The 15,066-nt window shown below is 43.9% G+C and overlaps 1 protein-coding gene across 10 annotated transcripts in view; it reads right to left on the bottom strand.

Annotated features, from left to right (window-relative positions):
• The window catches only part of ZHX3 (zinc fingers and homeoboxes 3), a 123,405-nt gene that overhangs the window by 20,371 nt on the left and 87,968 nt on the right, over window positions 1-15,066 (bottom strand). The gene's annotated exons all lie outside the window — the stretch shown is intronic.

The raw sequence follows: 15,066 nt of genomic DNA, 5'->3' as shown, positions 1-15,066 counted from the left end.
CCAAGGGCTCAAAGGTTTTAGAAGCTGAATTATTCCAGTGTTGTCTTTTTTTTTAATTATGACTTGACAGGGCTACCATGATCCTTAATATGTATAACATTTTACACTGTCAGAAGAGGGGGCACGTTATTTACTCCTATGTATGACTACAGAGTTCTGTTACAGCGGGGCCAAGTGACTAGACCAAGTCAGTCATCAGGAATCTATAACAAAGAGAACACAAGGGAACCGTCCATCCTCAGGAATGTGTGTGGGCAGAACCTTGGCAGGCCAGCAGATCTGCTGGCTACAATTATCAGGTTTTGCTGAAACAAAGAAAGGAATCACAAAGAGTTCAAGCCTGTTTCTAAGCCGAATCCTCAAGTGTCAAAGCAACGCCAAGTCCAGTGCTGGCCTCCTTTTACGCTCTGGGTTGTAAGGGACACGATACTTCTTGCATTTAGTAATCACCCTTCAGTGGAGGGCTTGGGGCCAGAGCCCTCTACTTGTTTACTCCCCTCAACTCATTCTTGTTTCTCTCAAGTCACCAACAGAAATAGCCTGCTCCAGTCAGATGTTATCACCTTTTCCATGAACACAAATTTATTCCTTCTCAAGCTCAGAAAGGTGATTATGATATAAATACAGAGTACCCAGAATTAAAGGGATTTTAGAGACCACATAAGTCTCTAACCACTCATCTTTGCATGAATTATGTTGAAAATAGCACTAACCAGTTAGGAAAGCCTATGCTTGAATACTTCCAGAGACAGGAAGGTCAGCACCTATTGAGGTTGAAAAGATGTTGGAAATGGTTCCTTGCAGTAAATGGAAAGCAATTACCTTCTTTTAGGTTCCGCTCTCTACATTTTTCAGTCAAAATAGTTGAAGACTTACTATGTGCTAAGTACCATGTGCTAGATACTGGGTATATAAAGATTTTTAGAATTGTGCCACCCCTGTTCTCAAGAAGCTAATTGTTGAGGCTGTGAGGCTACTGGCCAATATTCTGGAGCTTCCTTGCCTACGGGTCACGTTGGATTTCCCTGACCACCTGCAATTAGTTATAACCAATGGAATGTAGACAAGTATGCCATCTCTAGGAGAAAGCTTTAAGAGAAAGTACATGTTCTGCTTCACTATTTACTCTCTGGCCCACAACTGGCAGTGCTCTAGATTGTGCCTACTCTGTTAGCATAAAGTGAGAACAAAAGCTGACCCACAATGTATACACACAGTGTGAGCAAGAAATAACCTGTGCTGTTTTAAGCCACTGAGGTTTTTGGACTTGCTTGTTACTATGGCATAATCCAGCCCATCCTGACCGATACACAGTATAAGGGAAGCCTGACAAATCAACCAAAGTCAAACAAGAAGCCAGGTACCATAGTGGAGGCATGCATGGGATTCAGTGAGGGTGTGGGAAAAGCCATACCACCTAAGTTATCCGGAGGACTCGGCTAAGGCCTCACAGAACAGGTAACCTTTGAATTAGAAGTTAAAGGATGAGTAGATACTGTTGGGAAAAGAGTGTTCTAGACAGGGAACACTCTATGCGAAGCCACCGAGGGAAGAGAAAACATGGCGTGTTCGGAGAATTACAAGGAGCTCAGTTTTGCTGGCATATGCAATCTGACTGGGGTGGATTTATCATGAAATAAATGAAGCTGATGCTTTGGAGACCCTCACTGCACAGGCATCTTCAGTGGCCTGTATCTATTGTTTTTTATAAATTTATACTTATATTCTTTATACTTTTTTTCTTTAGGAAGGCCTCTCTGCTAACGTTCAGGTTGCACAAGAGCTAGATGTGCTTGGGATGGGGTGGAGGGGAGTAAGGAAATGATTCCAGGTCTACAGATCTTCTCTGTGGACCTAGTAATCTTCCACAGAACACCTTCTCAACATTTCAAAAAAGGAATCCTATTCCCTAGGAGTCTTTTCCCCATTCTTGTTCCTGCACTTCGTGTCACGGGTTGGACCGTCTGCGCCTCCCCACTGCTTTTCTCTGAACGTGTTCTTATTTGTCTACAGCCCTCTTAGGAGCGGCGCCTGAATCGAAACTGAATCCTCCAGATACAGACTGAATGGATTTAGCATTCTCCTTAATGGCACTTCTTGTGTCATACTTGATTTCTCCCCATGTTGTTACCCAAATGATGCCTGAGTATTTATACTGTGAGATTCCTCAAAAAATAGGGATGAGTGCTCCTGGATTTAATTCACATCACCAGTACCAGTACCAAAGTACACTTGTTCATTTTAGTTTAGGTTTGACAGACTCTGAGGAACAAGTTTGGTAAAGAAAAGAGAGAGAGTTCATTTAACAACTGTTTGCTAAGCACCTACCCTGTGCCAGGCACTGTTCTAGATGCTTTAGTATGAGCAAGATCTAAAAAAAATAAAATAAAAAAATAAAGCTCTCTGCCTTCCTGGAGTTTACATTCTAGTTTGGAAGACAGACCATAAAGCAAATAAATCAATCAAACTGTAAGTGCAATGGAGAGAAATAAAGCAGGGAAGGGAGAAGGAGTCCACACTGGGTGGGGAGGGATGAGGCTGCAGTGTGAAACGTGGTGTCCGGAATGGCCTGAGAACATGACACGGGAGCAGAGACCTGGAGGTGAGGCAGGGAGCCATCTGGATGTGTGGGAAGAGCACACAAGCTGGCACGGACCCTGAAGTGACAATGTGCCCGGCTGGTTCAAAGGCCAGCATGGAGGCCAGGACAGATGGGTGGGAGGAGTCGAGAGGGTGGGAGAAGACAGGGTCGGAGAGGTGAGGAGGCCTACTGTGCAGAGCCACGTGACATGACGGCCTGGTTTCCCTGAGGTGGGCAGAGCCACGGGGAGCGCTTGGAACAGAAAGGGCTGACCCGATCCAACTTGTGTCTCCAGGTCGCCTCTGCTGGCTGCGTGGAGAACAGACAGCAGGAGAAACAAGTGGAGAAGCGGGAAACCTGTCAGGAGGTTATCGGGGCAGCAGATGACAGCAGCGTGGACCAGGATGGTGCAGATGGAGGCAGAGACGTGGCTGGATTCTAAATACGTTTTCAAAGTAGAGCCGACAAGATTTCCCGAAGGACTGGATGGAGTGTGTGGACACTGTATCCATAGCAGTCAGGGAGACCTCCTGGCTTTCTGATCCGAGGGACTTGAAGGATGGCCCTGCCATCAACCAAGACAGGTTTGAACCTGGGAAGCTTACTGCAAAACTCAAAAGCAAACCTGTGCTGTGAAGACTGGAAGGTTCCTTTCCAGGTGAAAAACTGGATGGGGCCGGTCTGGTCAGAAGCATTTTAGAGAACTAACGGTCAGGCCGCTACTGAGCAGTGAGGCTGTGCAATGCCAATGCTCCGAGTGAAAAGACTGTGGTCTTTGCCAAAACCTGCTCACTGCAAAAGCCGAGGGAAGGCGGACAGAGGGTGGGCAGGGTGGGGGATGAGGAGTTGGGGACAGGAGGAGGCTGGGAGCAAACCTTGAGGGATCAAAGGATACCCTGAGAGTCAACCAGTCAGAGCCTGCACGCTGGGAAGCACGGGGCAGCTCCTTGCAAACTTAAACATATTATGTTTACTTGCATCCTAAATTTTGTTTCAAATACAAAAGTAAATCACTTTATTAAATTTAAGACTAAAAATTTTAAAAAGCAATATAAATGGTTTGTTCTGGATGTGGTTTTACTTCTGAATTACATTTGTTTTGTTTTAATTGAATTTTTCCAATGTGGGTGAGAGAGTTTACGGGCTAACTAGCTTGAAGGAGACTGAGCCTGCTTGAACCTCTCACGAACATTCATTTAAAAAAGAACTCTCAGGCTCTCTCCTGTGGATATGATGCTCCTCCCCCTCCTTCCAGGCTCAGTCTGCACCGATGACTTTCTTCAATGGCCTCACTACAAAGCCCAGCAAGACTGTACGCAGGAGAAAGGATACTGATTTCACTCCCAGTAAGAGAAATGCTAATTAAAAGCACTCAGATTCTTTCTTTCGCTTACTTTGGAAAAGCTCAGAACGTCTGACAATATACTGATTTGGCAAGGGTTTGAGGAAGTAAGGCACTCACACTGCTTGCAAGAGAGAAAACTGGTAAAACCTCTATTGAGAACTATATAACAATAGCTAACAAAATTACAAATGCTTATTCCCTTTGAGTCAGCAAGTCGGCCTCAAGGAACATGGCCTGCAGATATACTTGTACACGTGTGCGGTAGTGGACATGCAAGGCAATCCACTGTCCATGCTGTAATAGCACGGGACTGGAGACAGCCTCCTTGTCCACAACACGGCCAGGAGGATAATATGCACCTGTGAAAAGGAATGAGGGAGCACTTTTTATACTACTATGGATTAATCTTCAAGACATCTTGATACAGGTTTTTAATTTTAATTAAAAAAGTTTTTTAGAGCAAGAGAGAGGGAGGGAGAGAGGCAGTGTGTATATGTGCACAAGCAGAGGAGGGAGGGAGAGAGAGAAAATCTTAAGCAGGCTCCATGCCCAGCGCAGAGCCCAACATGTGGCTCGATCCTACGAACTGTGAGATGATGATCTGAGCCAAAATCAAGAGTTGGATGCTTTTTAAAAAAGCGAGGTGCAGAAAGAAAAAAACACATGTGCTTAGGTATGTATACACTTAAAATATCTCTAGACAAATACATGAGAAGCTAGTAACCATGGTTGCCTCTGGACAGGGGAATAGGGAGTCAGGGAAGCTTTTCCCAGTGAACCCTTTAAAATTCTCAACAATGTCAATGTACCATGTATTCAAAACAATTAGAATTTGAATTAATATATAAATGGAAAAAATGTTAGCACATTTTCCAAAGTGTGTGGGCTGATACAGATAGCAACAAGTGAAAAGGTGACTGGCTAATGGGGTTGGGGCAGAGGACAAGAACCTGTGATGAAGGTCAATGCCATGCGGCGCTCATTTCAAATTTCTAATAAATACAGATGGGCTTTTGGTTGAACTTCTGTAATGGTGTACATTGGCCACTTCATCTACAACTAAATATAATTCAACATCTAAATATACTCCATCTGCCGCAAGCTTAAAGCCACTGTTCTAAAATAACTTAGAAACATCTAAGACAAAGGAATCAGACAATATATGCAGACCAACATCCTTCCCAATTAAAGACTCCTACAGCAACCTGTTAGCCAGTCTCTAGTTAGAGTAGCCCCGTGGTCCAGGAACTCATTATCGCTTATAACCATTTATTGCGAAGTTCCTTTCTTAGTCAGGCCTGATTCCCAGGTTTCAGATCTGCCTTTTGAATGGACACAGAACAAGTGAACACCCTTCATTGTTCACTCTTCAGTCAACCACTCTGTCCACATAGCAGCCTGTGCACACTGGAGATGACCATTTCCCCTGTCAGCACTCACCTCTGCAGGGTAAGCATCCCAAACTCATTCCACACTTTCTGTAGTGACCTGCTCTTTGGATACACCTCATCTGTCCAGGTCACTCTCAAAATGTGGCAATTAGAACTGACTAAGCATTCGAGATGCAGCCCCATCAGAAGACAATTACACAGGAGCAGTGCTGTAATGATTATACTATCACTACTACTACTACCAGAAACCTATCTAGGTGGATGTTTTACTTTCTTTTTCTCCCCATGCACATGAGGAATTTGAGGCCCAGAGGGGTGACGTGGCCCAGTGGAACAAGAGAACACTACTGGAATTTGGCAGGACTGGGATTCTTTCATCACAGGCCACCGGGCTGCACATTTTCAGACACTCGTCTATAATCCTGACAGGGGAGCTCTGGGCTTTCTTTCCCTTTGCCTCTTCGAATTCTCCCTTCTTGTCTTGAGGGAATGTTTTCGTTTCTTGTCCTTTATTTCAGTCATGTTATCTGGGTCAGCGAGGCCCCTGCAGACTCCCCTGGCAGTGGTGGTGGCGGCACGCCTCTCTTCCTGAGAATCACAGCCCTCGTGAGCTCTTCTGGAAACATGTCTGCGTCAGGCCCCAACTTCCATGCTGACCAGTCCTCCACGCAGCACCCTGTCTCTTTCATAACATTTACCAAAACTGGTCACTGCATCTGCATCTGCATTTACACCTTTTCCTGCTTACTGTCTCTCACCCCAGCTAGGCTCTAAGCTCTGTAACATCAGGGCCTATAGCCACGGTATCCTCAGTGGCGGGCACAGGGCCTGGCACATAGTAAGGATTTTCAGTGAATGAACGGATGAATAAGCAGAAGCTGAGAATGGGGCTACAAATCTAGTATCAGACAGAGCTGGGTCTGTCCCCAAACCCTTTCATTACGACCCGTGTGTTCCTGGGCAAACAACTTCCTCTCTCATGATCGGACTCCCCAGCGATAAGTGCAGATAACGATGCCTACCTCGGTGCTCAGTGAACTGACAGGGTTACGAAAGGATACAGCGTGCCTCCTGGTACACAGTAAGCACGCGGTAAGTCACAGTCACTGCAGCAATCCGTGCTGCTCTAACTACCACTAGCCACGGGAGGATGATAATCAAGTGTAACAGCAAAAGGTACATCCATTGATTTATCCTGCTTGTGTTTTTCTTTAATTATGGTAAAAAAAAAAAAACACATAAAATTTACCATCTCAACCATTTTTAAGTGTACTGCACAATAGTCCAACTATATGCACACTTCCCTGCAACAGTCTTCAGAGTCCTTTTCCTCTTGCAAAATTGAAACTCTGTTTCCACTGAACAACTTCCTTTCCCCCCTCCCCCCAGGCCCTGGCAACCAACATTCCACTTTCTGTTTCTAACAGTCTGACTACTTTAATATCTCATATATAGGTGGAACTACGCAGTATTTGTGTTTCTGTGACTGGCTTATTTCACTTGTAACAACATCACCAAGGTTTATCATCAATGTTGTCCCAGGCAACATGATTTCCTTCCTTTTTAAGGCTGAATAATATTCTACCGTATACAGAGACCACATTTTCTGTATCCATTCATCTGTCAATGGACATTTAGGTGGCTTCTACCTTTTGGCTGTTGTGAATAATGCTGTGAACATGGGTGTACAAATATCTTTGAGACCCTGGTTTCAACTCTCTTGGATATATATGTATCACTGTTTTTTTAAAGTTTATTTACTATGAGATGGAGCATGCGCGAGTGGTAGATAGGCAGGCAGGGAGGGAGGGAGAAAGAGAGAATCTCAAGCAGGCTCCACACTCAGCAGACAGCCCCACTTGAGCCCTGATCCCACAACCCGGGGTCATGACCTGAGCCAAAATCAAGTCAGACGCTCAACCAACTGAGCCACCCAGGGGCCCCCATATATCACTATTTCTAAAGCTCTCCATAATCCAATGATGCCAGCAGCACGGCCCCAGTCATAGCAGTCCCACTTGCCTCCACCTGGCAGCTTTTGTCACCAAATCATCTCCCTCTTTAGCTCATTCCCCTGTCCTTTCTGATGTCCTCCAGGTTTCTCTATTTTTAATTTGACAAGTCAAATTTCAAATCTATTTCCTTATCAAGAAGGGAGGAAAGCTAATTAAAATTTTCCTTCACTCTCTCTGTTGGAAAATCTCCAGATCCCTTATCCAGAGTAGGGCAGCCCTCCAGGCCTGAGCAGAACGGAGTTGCAGGAGCCTGAGGCCCGGTCCCCAGAATACTGTGGGACTGTGGTGCTACCCCAGGTGGTCCAGGACAGTTTTAATATGTTCACTCTATAAGTAATGTTTTGAATGCTGTTAGTATTTCAGAAGGAAGTTGTCAGTTTCCCTTGATAGGTAGGATTAAATAATATTCACTGGGTTTATCAGTCTTGTGACTTAGAACCAGAGTAGTTCTAGGCAAATCCACCCCTTATCTTAGGGTGTCTAACCATAAGGGACAACTGGATTTGATCAACAAGTTCCACATTTTCCTGTAACTCTTCAGGGTCACACTCACTTTCATGTTGTTGTCCTGAGGGGTATCAGGACACAGGTGTTGAGAGCTAGATGGAAGATGCATTTGGGGCCTCATGGGGGCTCTTGGATCCGTCTCGAGCAACCTTAAGGTGCCAAGGTCCCCCAGGGGTAGGGACGAGCAATAGGTCTCAGCACCTGAGCCTCCTCTAGTCTATAAAACAGTAAAGTCAATGACAAATCATGAAAACAAGAGTGACCATGACTGTACAAATATAAAATACCAACAACCATCATCAAATATCCACAACCATCATCAAACTGGGAATAATGTACACACGTCCCCCATTCCCATTTCAACCCTCTTCCCGTGATACACGAGCGCACACACACACACACACACACACACTCACCACTGCCACGCTCAGGAGAGTGTTTGGGGACATGCAAACTAGTAAGCATATTTATGTTTTTTCCATGAGATTTCCAGTGCCTAAATCAAAAGTTTCTAAGAACTTCTCCTGATGGCATATATGAGAACGGATGTGATGTGTCAGCCATCATAAACTTGATAAAAGTTGTATTTGTTTATCTGTTTGTTAGGGCAGCTTTAACATTACATATTGGTTTGGTGGTGGTGTTTCTATGACAATCTTGGACGATAAAATTCATCTGACTTTAGTTAAAATGCCACTTAAGTCTCATAAGAATAGAAGTCGGCCCTTTAACTGGCTCTCTCCCATCCTCCCTCCTCCCCCTCCCCCGCAGAGCCAGCCTCCACCATCCAGCTTATTCAACTTCCTTGCTCAGTCGGTCTTTGGCACCCTGCAGGCTCCACTGCCTCCTCCCAGTCTGTCCAAACTACTTGCACCGAGGTCATTGGTCAAGTGGCTCTTTCCAACTTCTCAGCCAGTCTCAAAGTCATTCAGGACCCAAAGGAGGTTAAGACCCACGCCTCTACAAGCTCTTCACAAGGCAACAAACTCCCCCTGCCCAGGACCTTGCAATCTCCTGTCCCCAAGTGACATAGTGACATCCAAATTGTCCTTGCCAGTTCTAAACTATCTGTCAAGCTCCAAATCCATCACTTCCAACTGCCACTGCTCCCTGTAGTTCTTTAAAAGCTACACACTTAGTTTCTGCCTCTCCTTACCTGGCATTCACACCTCAAAAGAAACAGAACAAAATAAGCAAAAGACTCAGCCATCATGTTCTACTGCCTAGATCTTCATCTCACTTCCCACCATTCATCCAGATTTCCAAGCAACAGGTCTGATCTCCAAATCACTCCTGCATCCTTTATGCAGCCCTCGCCCACCTTCCCCTTATCTGGCTGTTGTCAAATCCTAGAAGTCTATAAATGTTTCACATTGGACCTTCTGTCTACATCCTTGAGAGACATAGTCCAATGGTTAAGGGCATAACATCTGGCGCCAGACAGGCCTGGTTTATGTCCCGATTCTGCTACCTATGAGCTTTTACTGGTAACCTGAGCAAGGTGCTTGTGTCTTCGGTGTTTGCATTTCCTCTTCTGTAAGTGGAGGTGTTAGACTCAATCTCTCAGAGCTGCTGAAAGAATAAAGTGGAGGCGTAAGGGGTGCAATACTATGCCTGACACCAAGCAAGTGCACCACACACAAGGGCTACTGGCACATCCTTGTGTGCTTTACTGTAATTCAGTCCCCCGTCTGCTCTGGCTTGGAGTCCAAAGCAACCCTTCAAGCTTCTAGCCCTTAGTTCTTTCTCCCCTTCTGTCCACTTCTAACACTGCCAGCAGAGTCAACATCCTTAAAAACAAATCTGTTTGTTTGGTTTAAAGAGTTTCTGCCAGGGTCAGAAGATTCTACACATACGCTGTTTGATACTGTAGCCATGAGCCACATGTGGCTACTCAGCGCTTCAGTTGTGGCTTGTCCAAATTGAGATGTATCATAAGGGTAATAATACACATGGGATTTGAAGACTTAATATGAAAATGAATGCAAAATAGAACAGAGTTCTTTATTTAAAGTAGTGACAGAACAAATGCTATCTAGTAGCTTTTAAATCACCCTTTAATTACCTTTTTGAATCAGTATGCTTATAGTTTTTGGTAGCTTATTTTTCTTAGTGCCTTCACTCATGTCTCCTTCATGTCTTTTCCCATTTGAAATGTTCATAGATGGTCTCAGAAGTTATTACATCTTTTTTTTGGAAGGAGGGGGATTTAAAAAATATATTATGGTACAATATACATAATGTGAAATTTACCATCTTAATGATCGTTCACTGCATGGTGGCATTAAGTACATTCCCACTGTTGTGTAACCATCACTACCATCCATCTCCAGAACTCTTTTCATCTTGCAAAACAGAAATTCTGTACCCATTAAACACTAACTCCTCATCCCCTCCTCCCAGCCCCTAGAAGCCCACTCTCTGTCTCTATGAATTTGACTACTCTAGGTACTTCATGTAAGTGATGTATGTATACAAGGACAGTATGTGTCCTTTTGTTACTGGCTTATTTTACTTAGCATAATGTCTTCAAGGTTCATCCATGTGTCAGAATTCCTTTAAAAGGCTGAATAACATTCCCTTGTATATATCTATACACCATATTTTATTTATCCATTCATCCATGAATAGACATCTGAGTTGCTTCTATCTTTTGGCTATCGTAACACTGCCATGAACATGAGATACACAAATAGCTCTTTAAGTCCTTGCTTTCAATCCTTTGGGGCATATGCCCAAAAGTGGAACTGCTGGATCATATGGTAGCTCTATGTTCAACTGTTTTTTTTTTTTTGTTTTTTTTTTTAAGAGTGAGCAAGCAGGGGAGAGGGGTGGAGGGAGAGAGAGAATCTCAAGCAGGCCCCAAGCCCAGCGTGGAGCCCAATACAGGGCTTGAACCCATACCCCGGGGACTGTGACCTGAGCTGAAATCAAGAGTTGGACGCTCAACTGACTGAGCCACCCAGGCGCCCCCCCTAAAACACTTTAAATCACAAATGTGGCTTCCATTATATTTCTATTGACCAGAGCTGCTCTCGATGCTCTGAACTGGGGCCACCGGCAGTGTGGAGGGCACCAGGTGAAACCGTGGGATTAAATGATAGTCTGCAAGCTCCCTTCCTCTTGTATTTATCATTACAGCGCTTATGGAGCAGGAGAGCAGTGTGGTTGAGAATCGAGGCTTTTTAATCAGGCAAGCTCAGGTTTCAGTCTTCACAACCCGCTCTGTCCAATACAGCAGCCACTAGCTATATATGCCTATTAAGTACTCGAAATGTGGCTAGTGCAAATTAAGATGCTGTGTATCAGATAATGACTAAATTTCAAAGACTGAGTACAGAAGAAAGTGATGTAAAGTATCTCATTAGTAACCTTTATATTAATTACATGTTAAAATATTAACATTATGATAGACTGAGTTAAATAAAAATATATTAAAGTTAATTTGACTTTTTATCTTTAAAAGATTTTTTTTAGAGAGAAGTTTTAGTTGCAGAGCAAGATTGAGCAGAAGGTATAGAGACTTCCCAAATCACCCCTACTCTCACATATACTTAGCCTCTCCCATTAACAACATCCCCCACCAGAGTGGTACATTGGTTACAACTGATGAACCTGCATGGACACATCATTATCATCCAGAGTCCACAGTATGCATTACAATCCATCCCTGATGCTATACATTCTATGTGCTTGGATAAATTTCTAATGACATGTATCTACCATTATAGTATCTTACAGCATAGTCTTATTGTCCTAAAAACCCTCTGTGCTCTATTTACCCCTCCCTCTCTCTAATCCCGGGCAACCACTAACCTTTTACTGTCTCTATAGTTTTTCCTTTTTCAGAATGTCATATAGTTGGAATCACACAGTATTCGCCTTTTTGAAAAACTGTCTTTTTACTTGGTAACATGCATTTAAGGTTCCTCCATATCTTTCCAAGGCTTGATAGCTCGTTTCTTATTTTTACTTCTAAAATGTTGCTCCGAGAATTTTAAAATGACATGTGAAGTGTACCTTATATTTCTGTTGGATACCTGTTGGCTTGGTATGGGCAGTTTTCAGTCTGGCATCTGCCTGCCTCTTCAGCCACTCAAGTTCATGTCTGGCCAACCCGAGGTTCACTGCACCGTGACACACCTCCTTGCCTTCACATGTACTCGAGTCCCCTCACTAGAGCCTTCTCTACCTCCATTATCCCTGAAGACTAATTCACGCTCAGACCCAGTTCAAATATGACATCTTCAATGAAGTTTTTCTTTTTAAAATTTTTTTAGGTTTGTTTATTTACTTTTGAGAAAGAGAGAGCAAGAGCACAAGGAGGGGAGGGGCAGAGAGAGGGAGAGAAAATCCCAAGCAGGCTCCATGCTGTCAGTGCAGAGCTCCATGTGGAGCTTGAACTCATGAACCGTGAGATCGTGACCTGAGCTGAAACCAAGAGTCAGATGGTCAACCAACTAAGCCATCCAGACGCCCTTTCAGTGAAGCTTTTCTAAATTTCTACTGATTTTCCACCTTTTATAGCACTTTATACTTTATATTGTCTCTTTAAAAAAAATATGTGTCTGATTTTCCTTCTAGATTGTGAGCTCTCCTTGAACTTAAGGAAGACGTCTTCTTCATCTTTGGGTCCTCAATCCCTAGCACAGATCCTGACACTCAGTAGGCACTCACAGATATTGAGCGAATAAATAAATGAAGGAAACACAACAAAATTCAGACTATCCTCCAAAAAGCTAACATATCCACTTAATAATCAGCTCAGAAAAGTATCTTAAATGCAACAAACCAGGCTGGGAGGGGGGAGAAAAAGCTATAATTATTCACAAGCCAAAATTTGTGTTTTAAGTCAAATCAGCACGTTAATCATATTTATAAAGTGTGTCACAATTAAGAGGTAGTAAACCATCCCCCTAATGGTTAGCAGATCCTGAATGGCTTGCAAATGTAGGGACTGGCTACAGAAACTGGATGGTTAAAACAACCACATTCTGAATTCATTAGCTGACAGCCCAGATCCCACCAGAATAGAGTCACTGAAACTGAGCCTTTGATGTAGTTTCCACAGAAAGCCACCAAAATGATTAAAGGGTTGGAAATGAGATTTATGGGGAATGGCCACAGGAACAGAGACAATTTTGCCTAGACAAGAGAAAAGGCCGAAGGGTGACTTAATAACCATCTTCAATCATTGTTATTACATAGACGATGGTGACCAGATGGTCTCCATTTCCACCAAAAAAAGAATACTGGAAATGGACTTAAGCTGCAGCATAAGAAAAGTTGTCTAGTTTTAAAGAAAGAACTTAACAACTAAGAACTAGCAGTATATAGCAAGAGGACGGGAATGTCTGTGGTGTAAGCTACTTCCAAATGCCTTTAATTACGCTGAGAAAGCAGTAAATGGGTAGGGTGTGTTTAGGCCTTCGACAGTCTTTTGTTGAGGGCAAATCCTCAGCTGGTTAATCTTCAAACGAATCCCATAATATACAATCTTAGGAATGGAAAAGAAAGAAAAGATATGAAAATTGAAACACAGCACCCTCTGGTGTACATAGCTTTCAGTTGAGGAAGATTCTTGACATTTATCAGTATTTCTCAAAATATAAGGTCCAAACCAAGAAAGAATCAAGAGAAGCTCGTACCAGGCGAGTCCTAGTGTTCATTTAATCACTACCTCCATCTTTATCCAGCACTTACTATGGCACTTCTGCCTTGGGAACCAAGAAGGCTCTTACACAGTCAACCTGAACTTCTGTAGATGTTAAACATGGCTATCTCTAAATCAGCTGGCACACAAACATTTCATGTTGAAGCATGGCAATGCTTTCTACCAGATCATTTGAATTTTGCCCTGCGCCAAAGAGGACCTTAAATACAGAACTTGGGGAACACTCTTCCAACAGGTGCCCCTGAGGTGTCACGGTGTACATGACCCTTCCTTATCAACGTCTCTTTGTCTCATGAATGACAACAGGCCACTTTTTACATCCTCCTAGGCTATATTGTCCAAAATGTTCTCCATATCCCTTCCTTTATTTTTAAGTACAAAAGATATTCTACGAACCCAAAAAGTCTGGAAATCACTCAAGGATGTTTTGAGGTCCTCTCCATATCTTCAGTCATCTTGGTGCTGGGTAGGAACTTCATTTATATGGCACAGACACTTCACACATGTGACTCATCACTACGAGGCAGCTGGTATATCCTACGTGAACAAGACACAGGCCTGTGTCCAAGATTCACAGCCCAGTCGGGGAGACAGACAGATACAGGTGTAAAGCTGATGCTCAAAGCTATAAGTGCTAACAGAGAACAGGAAAAAGGCAGTGGAAACACAAGAGAAGATCTGTCCGGATGTTCCCCAGGACAGAGTAGAACTTAACACCCTGCGGGAGCAGATCTTAAAGGGTGAGAAGGCATCGTCCGGGCAGGAGAGGAGCATGTAGCATTCTAGGTAGAAAGGCCTTAGGGCCTTAAAAACAACAAGAACAACAACAACTAAAAAACCTATGGCCCCCAGCCATGTCACCACTGGAAGAATGGGGCCATGCATCACGCATTCCCTTCTGCCCCACAGGTCTCCTTGAGGAGACATGAGCAATGCACCTGAACAAGCAGGTGCCTTGCTGGCACGCCTCTCCCTTGCAGCCCTGGTGATGATGTGCCATCACTGTGTAATGAGCTTCCTCCCCCACAAGACTGCGGGCAGAGGCGAGGGCTGTATCTCTGTATCACTATGCCTCTATCGCTCAGGTGTATGGAGCTGAAGCACAGTTTGAGGAGTAGACTAATTAGTCCATATGCATGATTAGGATGTAAAGAGCAGAGTCCAGGACCTAGAATCCCAAATACCTTCCTCTACCTGGTTCACCTTGTTCTGTTCTTCCTCATCAGCTACCCATCCTCACTTGGTTCATGTTTTCCTGTCCCTTTTGTTTTATCCTCATCAATCAACCCCCATCCTCCAACTGGGGAAAGGGGGCAGATATTCCTGTCCCCAGTTAAGAATGACCTATGTCAAACTGAAAAACAACCAAGCCAAAGAAGTACCAGGGAGCTGGCTTCTTGAGTACTCAAAAGAATGAGTGAGTACTGTGAGGGAAAAGAGAAACCCGAACCAGTTACAGGGTAAAAATAGGTCAGTGCTTGAAGACAGCCCTTCAGGTTACTGGCAGCAAGCCCCTTTTGCTTCTGACTCCAGTGTCACAAGAAAGTGGCAGC

Source organism: Panthera pardus, unplaced genomic scaffold, assembly GCF_024362965.1.
Source record: "Panthera pardus isolate Hobbes unplaced genomic scaffold, ASM2436296v1 HiC_scaffold_25, whole genome shotgun sequence".
NCBI lineage: Eukaryota > Metazoa > Chordata > Mammalia > Carnivora > Felidae > Panthera > Panthera pardus.
This window is presented reverse-complemented; position numbering and strand designations above follow the sequence as displayed.